This window comes from Lutra lutra, chromosome 15 (assembly GCF_902655055.1).
Source record: "Lutra lutra chromosome 15, mLutLut1.2, whole genome shotgun sequence".
Taxonomy (NCBI): Eukaryota; Metazoa; Chordata; class Mammalia; order Carnivora; family Mustelidae; genus Lutra; species Lutra lutra.
In genome coordinates, this window is record NC_062292.1 from 45,615,906 (window position 1) to 45,631,248 (window position 15,343).

General features: G+C 36.7%; 1 protein-coding gene and 1 long non-coding RNA gene across 5 annotated transcripts in view; both read right to left on the reverse strand.

Annotated features, from left to right (window-relative positions):
* The window catches only part of CFH (complement factor H), a 260,381-nt gene that overhangs the window by 228,670 nt on the left and 16,368 nt on the right, over positions 1–15,343 (reverse strand). The window lies entirely within an intron of this gene.
* Positions 12,816–14,240, reverse strand: LOC125086409 (uncharacterized). The gene is made up of 2 exons (XR_007123175.1): positions 13,872–14,240; positions 12,816–13,202 (listed from the first exon to the last, which is right to left on the reverse strand). It is a non-coding gene; the product is annotated as an uncharacterized LOC125086409 (long non-coding RNA).

Sequence of the window (15,343 nt, forward strand, 5' to 3'; positions counted from 1 at the left end):
AATACTGAGATAAATGTCTTCCTTTTTAATTGCAACATTATATCCTAAATCCAAAACAGAAAGACATAAATGTTCTATGATAGGGGATTGGTCATGCTAATTATATGTTAACAACAGTAAATTATGTATTCATTGAAATGATATTATAGAAAATACTAGTATCAGATAATAATCATGCTGGATCATTAAGTACAAAATCAATTTAAAGAAACTATGTGTTGTTATTGTATTATTTGTTTTCCTATCTAATTCCCTGGCCCCTTCACATAAAGTGTATGATCCTTCAGGAAAAGGGCTGTGTTTTATACATCATTATGTCTCTGGAACTAAACAGATTATTGAACAGGCAGTAAACACTGAAAAATGTTTATTGCTTTTACTGAGTTGGCTGAAACCAAGTGGGAGAGATATAAAATGTGAACATATTCTTAGTAACACAGAGATACACATACTGCCATGTATTAGTGTGAAACAGTAAATATCAAATATGTCACATACACTTTGGAGCAAAATTAAAACTATCAGTGTAGTTTTAAAAATAAATCCTCCTTTGGAAATGGAAGGAATTAAACAATTTCCTATGCTCCTTCTAAATACAGGCAGCAAGTTTTCTCATTTTAAAATATTTCTTTACCTGGTATAGTTATATTATTTCAGTTTTATTAAATGGGCTAAATGTATTGCTTTTCAAAAATCTTTGACTGTTTTCCTTACTCTATATAGTTTATATAGAACCCAAATGCATTCTGGTAGACCCCTATGAGTATCTGCAGGTGAACAATTCTTGAAAGCCTGCAGCTCTAATGGTCCCAAGTAAGAAGAGAAACAGTTCAGTTAGTCAGAATGAACCGTTCCAGTCCTGAAACTGGGCGATCATTTAGTTATGGATTGTATTGCCTGTATGTTCTTCCTCTTCCTACATAAAGAGGTTAGTTATTTTCTTGCTGTCGACACCCTGGCTTTCCTTAAACAACTATCTTTTGGCATGAAAAATAATTTCCTATACACCTCAGCAGGACCTGCAACAAGAACAAAATAGTAAGTGATTCTATGGAACTTATTTTTTCCCCGAAGTTCAGGGTGCATGTGTGTGTGCACACATCTGTGTTTGAGAATTTTTATAAAATGAACAAAGATGGCATAGATCTTGCTTTATTCTGAGATCAAAATAGAACTATCAGATATAAATATTCATTTATCTATTTAACAAATATTTGTTGAATATTCACTATTCACTATCATGTTGTGTTAGAAAGTAACTTTAAAATAGTGAGTGAGAAAGACATATACCATCTTTTCCAAAGTTTATTCTTTTTGTTTTTTTTTTAATGCTCTTATTTAGCTGGGAGTCAGTGGTGAGAACAGGTAAATTCTACTCTCCTAGTAAATTTCAGTTATATGATATAGTGTTACTAACTATAATTGCCTTGTTATCCATTAGATCTTGCAACTTGATCCTATAATTGAAAGTTTGTATCCTTTGACCAAACTCTCCCTATTTCTCTCATTCCCCAACTCCTGGCAATCGCTCATACAGGCTCACTGCCATTCTCCCATGGCCCACTTTCTGCTTCTGGAAGAAGAATCTGTTTTTTCCTTTTTATCCTTTACCCATAAGCTTTGGAAATTGTCCTTTCAGACCCCCTTCCCCAGTTTCACTTAAGTTTTTCCCCTAGACGGGCACAGTACCTGTTCCCCACCAAGGCAATGGCACAGAGGTCACCCTTCTGTACCTGAGGTAGACCAGCACTGGCACCACAATGCCGGGCAGCATCAAATCTGTGAGACACAAGAAAAAAGCATCACAACCCACATTCTGCCTCTAAGCAATTCCAAGTATTACTTCATCACTTATTCATTCAGTCAACCAACAAACACTTATTAAGTATCAACTAGGTTATTCATAATGAATATTAAGAAATGCAACCTGAGTATCAGACCTTTTCCCTTCGGGGGGCTGGTGGTCAAACTGAAGCACCAAACTGAGGGTCAGGTTCCGTGATCTCTTATTCTGCACCAGGAAAATACAGGAAAATCCTCTTACTTGCTCCCTCCACCAGTTTTTTGAGCACCAGCAGCCATGCTGTGAATGGTGGGAAAAAGTCAGGATAGGACCACAAGGTGTACATGACCCAAAAAGAGACACAGGAAGACTTATTGCTAAAAGGTCAATCTCTGAGGGTATTATTTCACATTAATTAAGAAACAGAAAAGAAACTCAACTCAAAGCTAGAGAGGAGGCTGTGAGGCCCTAAGAGGTTTCCTTCTTAAAGCAGGCAGATTCTTAAAAAATGGGATGTCACTTGAGACTGGGAGGCTCCTGTGTTTCCACCTGGATGCAGCAGTAGCTGCGGGCACAGGAGATAAAAGCGGGGACAGAGACCCAACAAGGATTCTATCTGGGATCTCAGAAGCATGTAAGCGAAGAACAGGGCGCCAGCCTGTAGGACATGTTGAACTTCCCCATGTTTACTCCATTTATTCCCCCTGTGTTCCCAGTGACTTGCAGTAAAACATTAGATTGAAAAGGGCCTGTGTGTGCATATATATATATATATATAACCAGTCTAATATACATAATATATATTATTATATTTTATATAGAATATATTATACACAATACGTACAACTATATTTAAAATATAATATTTTATATAAAAATATAATATATTAAAATTATTATTAATTTATTTATTAATTGTTTATTATTAATAAACAATCAATTATTAAAATACTATATAGCAAATAGGTATATAAATATATATAATAATATATATTTTTTCCGCCTTTCTTCTCCCCCTGGTTTTAGGTCTCTTCTGATTTGGTTCGTGTATATTTTTCTGGGGCCTTTGCCAACCTTTTAGTATTTTACTCTCTCATTCACATATTCTTATCTGGGTAAAATGACAAGGCAGAAAAACTCACACACACACACAAAAAGAACAAGAGGCAGTACCAATGGCTAGGGACCTAATCAATACAGACATTGGTTAATATGTCAGAACTAGAGTTCAGAATGATGATTATCAAGGTGCTAGCTGGGCTCGAAAAAGGCATGGAAGATATTAGAGAATCCCTTTCTGAAGAAATAAAATCCCTTTCTGAAGAAATAAAAGAACCAAAATCTACCAAGTTGAAATTTTAAATAAAAGCTACTAATGAGGTGCAATAAAAAATGGAGGCTCTTACTGCTAGGATAAATGAGGCAGAAGAGAGTATTAGTGATATAGTAGACCAAATGATAGAGAATAAAGAAGCTGAGCAAAAGAAAGACAAACAACTACTGGACCACGAGGAAAGAATTCGAGAGATAAGTGATACCATAAGACGAAACAATATTAGAATAATTGGGATTCCAGAAGAAGGAGAAAGAAAGAGGAGAGCAGAAGGTGTATTGGAGAGAATTATTGTAGAGAATTTCCCTAATATGGCAAAGGAACAAGCATCAAAATCCAGGAGGCACAGAGAAGCCCCCTACACACCCCATGATCTAATGGTAAAACTTACAAGTCTTAATGAGAAAGAGAAAATCCTGAAAGCAGCCTGGCACAAGAAGTCTGTATCGTACAACGGTAGAAATATTGGATTGGCAGCAGACTTATCCACAGAGACCTGGCAGGCCAGAAAGAGCTGGCATGATATATTCAGAGCACTAAACGAGAAAAACATGCAGCCAAGAATACTATATCCAGCTAGGCTATCATTGAAAATAGAAGGAGAGATTAAAAGCTTCCAGGACAAACAAAAACTGAAAGAATTTGCAAACACCAAACCAGCTCTACAGGAAATATTGAAAGGGGTCCTCTAAGCAAAGAGAGACCCTAAAAGTAGTAGATCAGAAAGGAACAGAGACAATATACAATAACAGTCACCTTACAGGCAATACAATGGCACTAAATTCATATCTCTCAATACTTACCCTGAATGTTAATGGGCTAAATGCCCCAATCAAAAGACACAGGGTATCAGAATGGATAAAAAAACAAAACCCATCTATATGTTGCCTACAAGAAACTCATTTTAAACCCGAAGACACCTCCAGATTTAAAGTGAGGGGGTGGAAAAGAATTTACCATGCTAATGGACATCAGAAGAAAGCAGGAGTGGCAATCCTTAGATCAATTAGATTTTAAGCCAAACACTATAATAAGAGATGAGGAAGGACACTATATCGTACTCAAAGGATCTGTCCAACAAGAAGATCTAACAATTTTAAATATCTATGCCCCTAACGTGGGAGCAGCCAACTATATAAACCAATTAATAACAAAATCAAAGAAACACATCAACAATAATACAATAATAGTAGGGGACTTTAACACTCCCCTCACTGAAATGGACAGATCATCCAAGCAAAAGATCAACAAGGAAAGAAAGGCCTTAAATGACACACTGGACCAGATGGACATCACAGATATATTCAGAACATTTCATCCCAAAGCAACAGGATACACATTCTTCTCTAGTGCACATGGAACATTCTCCAGAATAGATCACATCCTGGGTCCTAAATCAGGTCTCAACTGGTATCAAAAGATTGGGATCATTCCCTCCATATTTTCAGACCACAGTGCTCTGAAGCTAGAACTCAATCACAAGAGGAAATTTGGAAAGAACCCAAATACATGGAGACTAAACAGCATCCTTCTAAAGAATGAATGGGTCAACCAGGAAATTAAAGAAGAATTGAAAAAATTCATGGAAACAAATGATAATGAAAACACAACCATTCAAAATCTGTGGGACACAACAAAGGCAGTCCTGAGAGGAAAATATATAGCGGTACAAGCCTTTCTCAAGAAACAAGAAAGATCTCAGGTACACAACCTAACCCTACACCTAAAAGAGCTGGAGAAAGAACAAGAAAGAAACCCTAAACCCAGCAGGAGAAGAGAAATCATAAAGATCAGAGCAGAAATCAATGAAATAGAAACCAAAAAAACAATAGAACAAATCAACGAAACTAGGAGCTGGTTCTTTGAAAGAATTAATAAGATTGATAAACCCCTGGCCAGACTTATCAAAAAGAAAAGAGAAAGGACCCAAATAAATAAAATCATGAATGAAAGAGGAGAGATCACAACTAACACCAAAGAAATATAGACAATTATAAGAACATACTATAAGCAACTCTATGCCAACAAATTTGACAATCTGGAAGAAACGGATGCATCCCTAGAGACATATAAAATACCACAACTGAACCAGGAAGAAATAGAAAGCCTGAACAGACCCATAACCAGTAAGGAGATTGAAACAGTCATCAAAAATCTCCAAACAAACAAAAGCCCAGGGCCAGACGGCTTCCCTGGGGGAATTTTACCAAACATTTAAAGAAGAACTAATTCCTATTCTCCTGAAACTATTCCAAAAAATAGAAATGGAAGGAAAACTTCCAAACTCATTTTATGAGGCCAGCATCACCTTGATCCCAAAACCAGACAAGGATCCCATCAAAAAAGAGAACTACAGACCAATATCCTTGATGAACACAGATGCAAAAATTCTCGCCAAAATACTAGCCAATAGGATTCAACAGTACATTAAAAGGATTATTCACCACGATCAAGTGGGATTTATTCCAGCGCTGCAAGGTTGGTTCAACATCCGCAAATCAATCAATGTGATACAACACATTAATAAAAGAAAGAACAAGAACCATATGATACTCTCCATAGATGCTGAAAAAGCATTTGACAAAGTACAGCATCCCTTCCTGATCAAAACTCTTCAAAGTGTAGGGATAGAGGGCACATACCTCAATATTATCAAAGCCATCTATGGAAAAGCCCACTGCAAATATCATTCTCAATGGAGAAAAACTGAAAGCTTTTCCACTAAGGTCAGGAACACGGCAGGGATGTCCATTATCACCACTGCTATTCAACATAGTACTAGAAGTCCTAGCCTCAGCAATCAGACAACAAAAGGAAATTAAAGGCATCCAAATCGGCAAAGAAGAAGTCAAACTATCACTCTTCGCAGATGATATGATACTATATGTGGAAAACCCAAAAGACTCCACTCCAAAACTGCTAGAGCTTGTACAGGAATTCAGTAAAGTGTCAGGATATAAAATCAATGCACAGAAATCAGTTGCATTTCTCTACACCAACGACAAGACAGAAGAAAGAGAAATTAAGGAGTCAGTCCCATTTACAATTGCACCCAAAACCATAAGATACCTAGGAATAAACCTAACCAAAGAGGCAAAGAATCTGTACTCAGAAAACTAGAGAATATTCCTGAAAGAAATTGAGGAAGACACAAAGAAATGGAAAAATGTTCCATGCTCCTGGATTAGAAGAACAAATATTGTGAAAATGTCTATGCTACCTAAAGCAATCTACACATTTAATGCAATTCCTATCAAAGTACCATCCATTTTTTTCAAAGAAATGGAACAAATAATCCTAAAATTTATATGGAACCAGAAAAGACCTCGAATAGCCAAAGGAATATTGAAAAAGAAAGCCAAAGTCGGTGGCATCACAATTCTGGACTTCAAGCTCTATTACAAAGCTGTCATCATCAAGACAGCATGGTACTGGCACAAAAACAGACACACAGATCAATGGAACAGAATAGAGAGCCCAGAAATAGACCCTCAACTCTATGGTCAACTCATCTTCGACAAAGCAGGAAAGAATGTCCAATGGAACAAAGACAGCCTCTTCAATAAATGGTGTTGGGAAAATTGGACAGCCACATGCAGAAAAATGAAATTGGATCATTTCCTTACACCACACACGAAAATAGACTCAAAATGGATGAAGGATCTCAATGTGAGAAAGGAATCCATCAAAATCCTCGAGGAGAACACAGGCAGCAACCTCTTCGACGTCAGCCGCAGCAACATCTTCCTAGGAACATCACCAAAGGCAAGGGAAGCAAGGGCAAAAATGAACTTTTGGGATTTTATCAAGATCAAAAGCTTCTGCACAGCAAAGGAAACAGTTAACAAAACCAAAAGACAACTGACAGAATGGGAGAAGATATTTGCAAATGACATATCAGATAAAGGGCTAGTGTCCAAAATCTATCAAGAACTTAGCAAACTCAACACCCAAAGAACAAATAATCCAATCAAGAAATGGGCAGAAGACATGAACAGACATTTCTGCAAAGAAGACATCCAGATGGCCAACAGACATATGAAAAAGTGTTCCACATCACTCAGCATCAGGGAAATACAAATCAAAACCACAATGAGACATCACCTCACACCAGTCAGAATGGCTAAAATTAACAAGTCAGGAAATGACAGATGCTGGCGAGGATGCGGAGAAAGGGGAACCCTCTTACACTGTTGGTGGGAATGCAAGCTGGTGCAACCACTCTGGAAAACAGCATGGAGGTTCCTCAAAATGTTGAAAATAGAACTACCCTATGACCCAGCAATTGCACTACTGGGTATTTACCCTAAAGATACAAACGTAGTGATCCGAAGGGGCACGTGCACCCGAATGTTTCTAGCAGCAATGTCTACAATAGCCAATCTATGGAAAGAACCTAGATGTCCATCAACAGATGAATGGATAAAGAAGATGTAGTTTATATACACAATGGAATACTATGCAGCAATCAAAAGAAATGAAATCTTGCCATTTCTGACGACGTGGATGGAACTAGAGGGTATCATGCTTAGCGAAATAAGTCAATTGGAGAAAGACAACTATCATATGATCTCCCTGATATGAGGGAGAGGAGATGCAACATGGGGGGGGGTTAAGGGGGTAGGAGAAGAGTAAATGAAATAAGATGGGATTGGGAGGGAGAAAAACCCTAAGTGACTCTTAATCTCACAAAACAAACTGAGGGTTGATGGGGGGAGGGGGGTTGGGGGGTGGGGTTATGGACATTGGGGAGGGTATTTGCTATGGTGAGTGCTGTGAAGTGTGTAAACCTGGCGATTCACCGACCTGTACCCCTGGGCATAAAAATATATTATATGTTTATAAAAAATAAAATTAAAAAAAAAAGAATATTATATCCTGATAGGCTGTCATGAAAATAGAAGGAGAGATGAAAAGCTTCCAGGACAAACAAAAATTAAGAGAATTTCAAACACCAAAGCAGCCCTCCAGAAAATATTGAAAGGGGTCCTCTAAGCAATCCGAGAGCCTATAAGTAGAAGACCAGAAAGGCACAGAGACAATATACAATTACAGTCACCTTACAGGTGATACAATGGAACTAAATTCATATCTTTCAATAGTTACCCTGAATGTAATTGGGCTAAATTCCCCAATCAAGAGACACAAGGTATAAGAATGGATAAAAAAACAAGACCCATCAATATGCTTTCTACAAGAAACTCATTTTATACCCAAAGACACCTCCAGACTTAAAGTTAGGTGGTAGAAAACAATTTACCTTGCTAATGGATATCAAAAGAAAGCTGGGATGGCAATTCTCATATCAGATAAGTTAGATTTTAGACCAAACACTATAATAAGAGATGAGGAAGTGCACTATATCATACTTAAAGCATCTAACAATCTAACAAGAAGATCATCTAACAAGAAGATCTAAGAATTTTAAACATCAATGCCCCTAACATGGGAGCAGCCAATTATATAAACCAATTAATAACAAAATCAAAGAAGTGCATTGACAATAATACAGTAATTATAGGGGACTTTAACATCCGTCTCACTGAAATGGACAGATCATCCAAGCAGAAGATCAACAAGGAAATAAAGGCTTGAAATGACACACTGGACCAGATGGACATCACAGATATATTCAGAACATTCCATCCCAAAGCAACAGAATACACATTCTTCACTAGTGCACATGGAACATTCTCCAGAACAGATCACATCCTGGGTCACAAATCAGGTGTCAACCAGTACCAAAAGATTGGGATCATATCCTGCATATTTTCAGACCACAATGCTCCAAAGCTAGAACTCAATCACAAGAGGAAATTTGGAAAGAACCTAAATACATGGAGGCTAAAGAGCATCCTACTAAGAATGAATGAGTCAACCAGGAAATTACAGAAGAATTGAAAAAATTCATGGAAACAAATGAAAATGAAAACAACTGTTCAAAATCTTTGGGACACAGCAAAAAGGTCCTGAGAGAAAAGTATATAGAGATACAAGCCTTTCTCAAGAAACAAGAAAGGTCTCAAATGCACAACATAACCCTACACCTAAAGGAGTTGGAGAAAGAACAGCAAATAAAGCCTAAACCCAGCAGGAGAAGAAAAATAATAATCAGAGCAGAAATCAATGAAATAGAAAACAAAAGAACAGCAGAACAAGTCAATGAAAGTAGGAGCTAGATTTTTGAAAGAATTAATAAAATTGATAAGCCCCTGGCCAGACTTATTAAAAAGAAAAGAGAAAGGACACAAATTAATAAAATCATGAATGAAAGAGGAGTGATTACAATCAACACCAAAGAAATAACAAACAAATACAGGAATAAATTATAAGCAACTATACGCCAGCAAATTTGACAATCTGGAAGAAATGGATGCATTGCTGGAGACATATAAACTACCAAAACTGAACCAGGAAAAAATAGAAAACCTGAACAGACCCATAACCAGTAAGGAGATTGAAGCAGTCATCAAAAATCTCCCAACAAACAAGAGCCAGGGCTACATGGCTTCCCAGGGATATTCTACCAAACATTTAAAGAATTAATACCTATTCTCCTGAAACTCTTCCAAAAAATAGAAATGGAAGGAAAAATTGCAAACTCATTTTATAAGGCCAGCATTACCTTGATCCCAAAACTAGACAAAGACCCCATCAAAAAGGAGAATTACAGTTACAATATCCCTGATGAACACAGATGCAAAAATTCCCACCAAAATACTAAGCCAATAGGATTCAACAGTACATTAAAAGGATAATTCACCAAGACCAAGTGGGATTTATTCCTGGGCTGCAAGTTTGGTTCAACATCCGCAAATCAATCACTGTGATACAATACATTAAAAAAGAAAGAACAAGAACCATATGATACTCTCAATAGATGCTGAAAAAGCATCTGACAAAGGACAGTATCTTCTTTTGATTAAAACTCTTCAAAGTGTACGGATAGAGGGTACATACCTCAATACCATCAAAGCCATCTATGAAAAACCCACAGTGAATATCATTCTCAATGGGGGAAAAACTGAGAGCTTTTTCCCTAAGGTCAGGAATATGGCAGTGATGTCCATTATAACCACTGCTATTCAACATAGTACTAGAAGTTCTAGCCCTGGCAATCAGACAACAGCAACAACAAAAATTAAAAGGCATCCAAATCAACAAAGAACAAGTCAAACTCTCACTCTTTGCAGATGATATGATACTTTATGTGGAAACCCCAAAAGACTCCACTCCAAAACTGCTAGAACTCCTTTAGGAATTCAGTCAATTATCAAGATATAAAATCAATGCTCATAAATCAGGTGCATATGTATACAACAACAGCAAGATAGAAGAAACAGAAATTAAGGAGCCCGTCCCATTTACAATTTAACTCAAAACCATAAGATACCTAGGAATAAACCTAACCAAAGAGGCAAAGAATCTGTACTCAGAAAACTAGAGAATATTCATGAAAGAAATTGTGGAAGACACAAAGAAATGGAAAAACATTCCATGCTCATGGATTTGAAGAACAAATATTGTGAAAATGTCTATGCTACCTAAAGAAATCTACACATTTAAGGCAATCCCTATCAAAATACTATCCATTTTTTTCAAAGAAATGGAACAAATAATCCTAAAATTTATATGGAACCAGAAAAGATCCCGAGCAGTTAGAGGAATGTTGAAAAAGAAAGCCAAAGTTGGTGACATCACAATTCCAGACTTCAAGCTCTATTACAAAGCTGTAATCATTAAGACAGTATGGTACTGGCACAAAAACAGACACATAGATCAATGGAACATAATAGAGATCTCAGAAATAGACCCTGAACTCTATAGTCAACTAATCTTTGATAAAGCAGGAAAGAATGTCCAATGGAAAAAAGACAGTCTCTTCAACAAATGGTATTGGGAAAATTGGACAGCCACATGCAGAAAAAATGAAACTATACCATTTCCTTAAACCACACACAAAAATAGACTCAAAATGGATGAAAGACTTAATGTGAGACAGGAATCCATCAAAATCATTGAGGAGAACATAGGCAGCAACCTCATCGACCTCATATGCAGCAACTTCTTCCTAGAAACTTCACCAAAGGCAAGGGAAGCAAGGGCAAAAATGAACTATCAGGAGTTTATCAAGATCAAAAGCTTTTGCACAACAAATGAAACAGTCAACAAAACCAAAAGACATCTGACAGAATGGGAAATGACATTTGCAAATGACATATCAGACAAAGGGCTAGTATACAAAATTTATAAAGAACTTGTCAAATCCAACACCCAAAGAACAAGTAATCCAATCAAGAAATGGGCAGAAGACATGAACAGATATTTCTACAAAGAAGGCATCCAGATGGCCAACAGACACATGAAGAAGTACTCCACATTATTCAGCATCAGGGAAATAGAATTCAAAACCGCACTGAGATACCACCTCACACCAGTCAGAATGGCTAAAATTAACAAGTCGGGAAACAGCAGATGTTGGAGAGGATGTGGAGAAAGGGGAACCCTCCTACACTGTTGGTGGGATGCAAGCTGGTGCAGCCACTCTGGAAAACAGTATGCAGGTTCCTTAAAAGGTTGAAAATAGAGCTATCCTATAACCCTACAATTGGACCACTGGGTATTTACCCTAAAGATACAAATGTAGTGATCTAAAGGGGCACATGCACCTGAATGTTTATAGCAGCAATGTCCACAATAGCCAAACTATGGAAAGAACCTAGATGTCCATCAACAAATGAATAAAGAAGTGGTGTATATAAATATATACATATATGTATATATTTGTATATATATATACATATATATATATATATATATATATATACAATGGAATACTATGCAGCCATCAACCCCCCCCCAAATCGCGCCATTTGCAGTGTTATGGATGGAACTAGAGGGTATTATGTTGCATGAAATAAGTCAATCAGAGAAAGACAATTATCATATGATCTCTCTGATATGAGGAATTTGAGAGGCAGGGCAGGGGGTTTGGGGGATAGGGAAGGGAAAAATGAAACAAGATGGGATTGGCAGGGAGAGAAATCATAAGAGACTCTTAATCTCACAAAACAACCTGAGGGTTGCTGGGATAGGGTGGTTGGGTTATGGACATTGGGGAAAGTATTTGCTATGGTGAGTGCTGTGAAATGTGTAAGCCTTAGGATTCACAGACCTGTAATCCTGGGGCAAATAAAATATGTTAATAGAAATAATTTTAAAATAATTTAAAAAACACTATGTGTGTGTGTATGTGTGTGTGCGCATATGTGTGTGTTTATACTTGATATTGGATTTCCTTTTGTCACTTTTCATGTTGTAGTATGACAGTTATGTACCCAATTAATTCTAATTTCTCTTTATGATTTGTTTGAATTTTTATGTGTGCTAGATAGGCATCTTGTAGAAAATCTTACCTTTCATCATTTTTGATATATTTATCTACTATACAGATTACTAACATAGGAATGGCACAGTTATTCTTTTAGGTGTTTTTGAAGTGAAATTATTTCAACTATTTTAAAGATGGAAAAAAGCATTTTCTCCCATTTTCTCTGAAATGGAGAATCTCAGGCAGCCCCAGAAGTTTTGGAAGAAGCTTTGAGAAAGTTAGAGGGAAAGATGAATAGAAGTAGGCACTGGAGTGATTGAATCTAAGTTCTTGCAAAGCATTTTGGTTGGCCAGGTTTTAATGAGGTGATTTTAAGAAGTGATTTATTCATCTCTCTGATTATCATTACATCATCCACATAATATTTAATATAAATTCTGATTTATGAATATAAATGAGTTACACAATACTTGACAAAATAAACTGAGAATTGATTGATGATGAAAAATTCTGAGTGAATGTACATATTTTAATTTTAAGACTGCATCTTAACCACTGTTTTATCCACATTCAGGATGTCACTTTCCCATCCTGACAGGTGGCTCGGAATGTATGATCTGGTGTCTTTCTACCATATCCACGGAGACATTCAAATTCAATAACATCCCCTGTTCTAGTATAAATTTTTGTCTCATGAGACCATTGTAATCTTATATTATGTGTTCTCAAGATGTCTTCTGATACTGTACAGGCCTCTGAAGATTGAAAAAAGAAAGAACATAAAACACTGAGTAGTAAACAAATATTTTCCTCAGATTTTCAGACTTTCATGTGGAATCTTCTACACTAGTTCAGGGCTTCGTTTTCAAAACCTTTTCCAGAACAATCCCTCGAAAATCCATCATGTCGATTTAAATCATTTTAAATAATTAATGATATAAAATGAGGTACTACGTTATAGCTATGAAAATTAAATGTTACAATCGAAGATTCATAATGTCAGTTTTTTTAAATTTTATTTATTTATTTGAGAGAGAGAAAATGAGAGAGGGAGCATGAGAGGAGAGAGGGTCAGAGAGAGAAGCAGACTCCCCATGGAGCTGGGAGCAGGATATAGGACTCGATCCCAGCACTCTGGGATCATGACCTAGCTGAAGGCAGTTGCTTAACCAACTGAGTCACCCAGGTGCCCTCATAATGTCAATTTTAATATGAATAAATCCAGAGTCCTTTTGTTAAAGATCTTTTGTTCTTTGAACAAGAGTTTTCCTTTCCAACTTTACTTCTTTACACACTAATATTTGGTAGTCAAGCTTTCAATAAATGGTTGTTGTTAATCAGGGAAGATTCTAATAATAACAGTAAAGCATCTTACTGCATTATACTGCTTTTCCCAGGATCCCCAAGAATACTGAAATATTTACCTAAGCATTTTGGTGGTGGTGACCACTGTCCATTTCTGCATGTTATGGTCCTGTGTCCCTGAAGTACATAGAAGGACTGGCATATGTACTCTACTGATGATCCTGGAGCATATGATAATGACGTGAATGAGGTAATATCTCCATTGTCAATACGTGGAGGAGGCCCACATTTTCCTTCAGAATCTAAAAAAATATATATTTATTTGATTTATTGAAAGACCAAAGAAAAACAGGTTAAAATAAAGCAAATAAAAATATAGCACAATATGCAATATCAAGACTTGTGATTTCTGCTGACAGAAATGATTCATTGAAAAAATTTTATTTTATTTTTTAAAGATTTTTATGTATTTATTGAGATAGAGAGAGAGAGAGAATCAGGGAGAGAGAGAGAGAGAGAGCATAAGCCAAGGGAGAGGCAGAGGGAGAAGCAAAGTCCCTGCTGGGGAGGGAGCCTGACATGGGGCTCCATCTCAGGATGCTGGGATCATGACCTGAGTTAAAGGCAGGTGCTTAAACAACTAAGCCACACACATGCCCCCATTGAAGAAATTTTAATCACTTAAACTGAGAATCACACTTTTAAGCCTTTCCTTTTATCCCCCATGAAAGCATACATAAAGCAATAACAAAAGCTAAATATAAATTTGAATATAGAATATAAATGACTCACTTTGAAAATAGATTGAAAACAAAACCAAAACAACTTTCAAAAATATGGACTGAAAATTTCCCAAGTTGGGCACAAGGTATAAGCATTCATATTGAAAATGTGAAACAGGACAAACCCAAAGAAATTCATGCCAACATAACACCATAATCAAACTGAGGAAAAGTAAAGGGAAAGAAAAATTCTCAAAAGCAGCGAAGTAGAAATTATGCAAAACCTATAATGTAAAAAGGATTCAAACATCAGTGGGCTTCTCATCTGTGACCATCAAGCCAGAAGAAGTGACATTTTTTAAGTGCTAGAAGACAAGAATGTCAACCTCAAATGCTATATCCTGTGTTACTATCCTTTGGGGTTAAGGGAGAGCAGAAGATATTCTGAGACAAAGGAAAACAGCATTTAACTCCAGCAGATCTGTCTTTAAAGAATTGTTAAAAGAATTCTTGAACTATCAGGGAAAAGATAACAGAGCAAGGACTGAGACTTCATGAAGGAAGAAAAAACAAGGGACTGAAAAAACAGGGGTAAATATAAGGAACTCTCTTTTTCCTGAGGAGTTTGTTAAGTTTGGTGTTTGTGCAAATTATATCATTTGATACAGTGCTTCATATATGTAGAAGAAATATTTCAGACATTTATGTTTGAATGGTGGGGAACGTATGGGCACCTGGGAGGCTCAGTCAATCGTTTAAGTGTCCACTCCTGACTTTAGCTCAGGTCATGGTTTCAGGGTTGTGAGATTGAGCACTGTGTCAGGCTCTGAGCTGGGTGTTGAGTCTACTTAAGATTTTCTCTCTTGTTC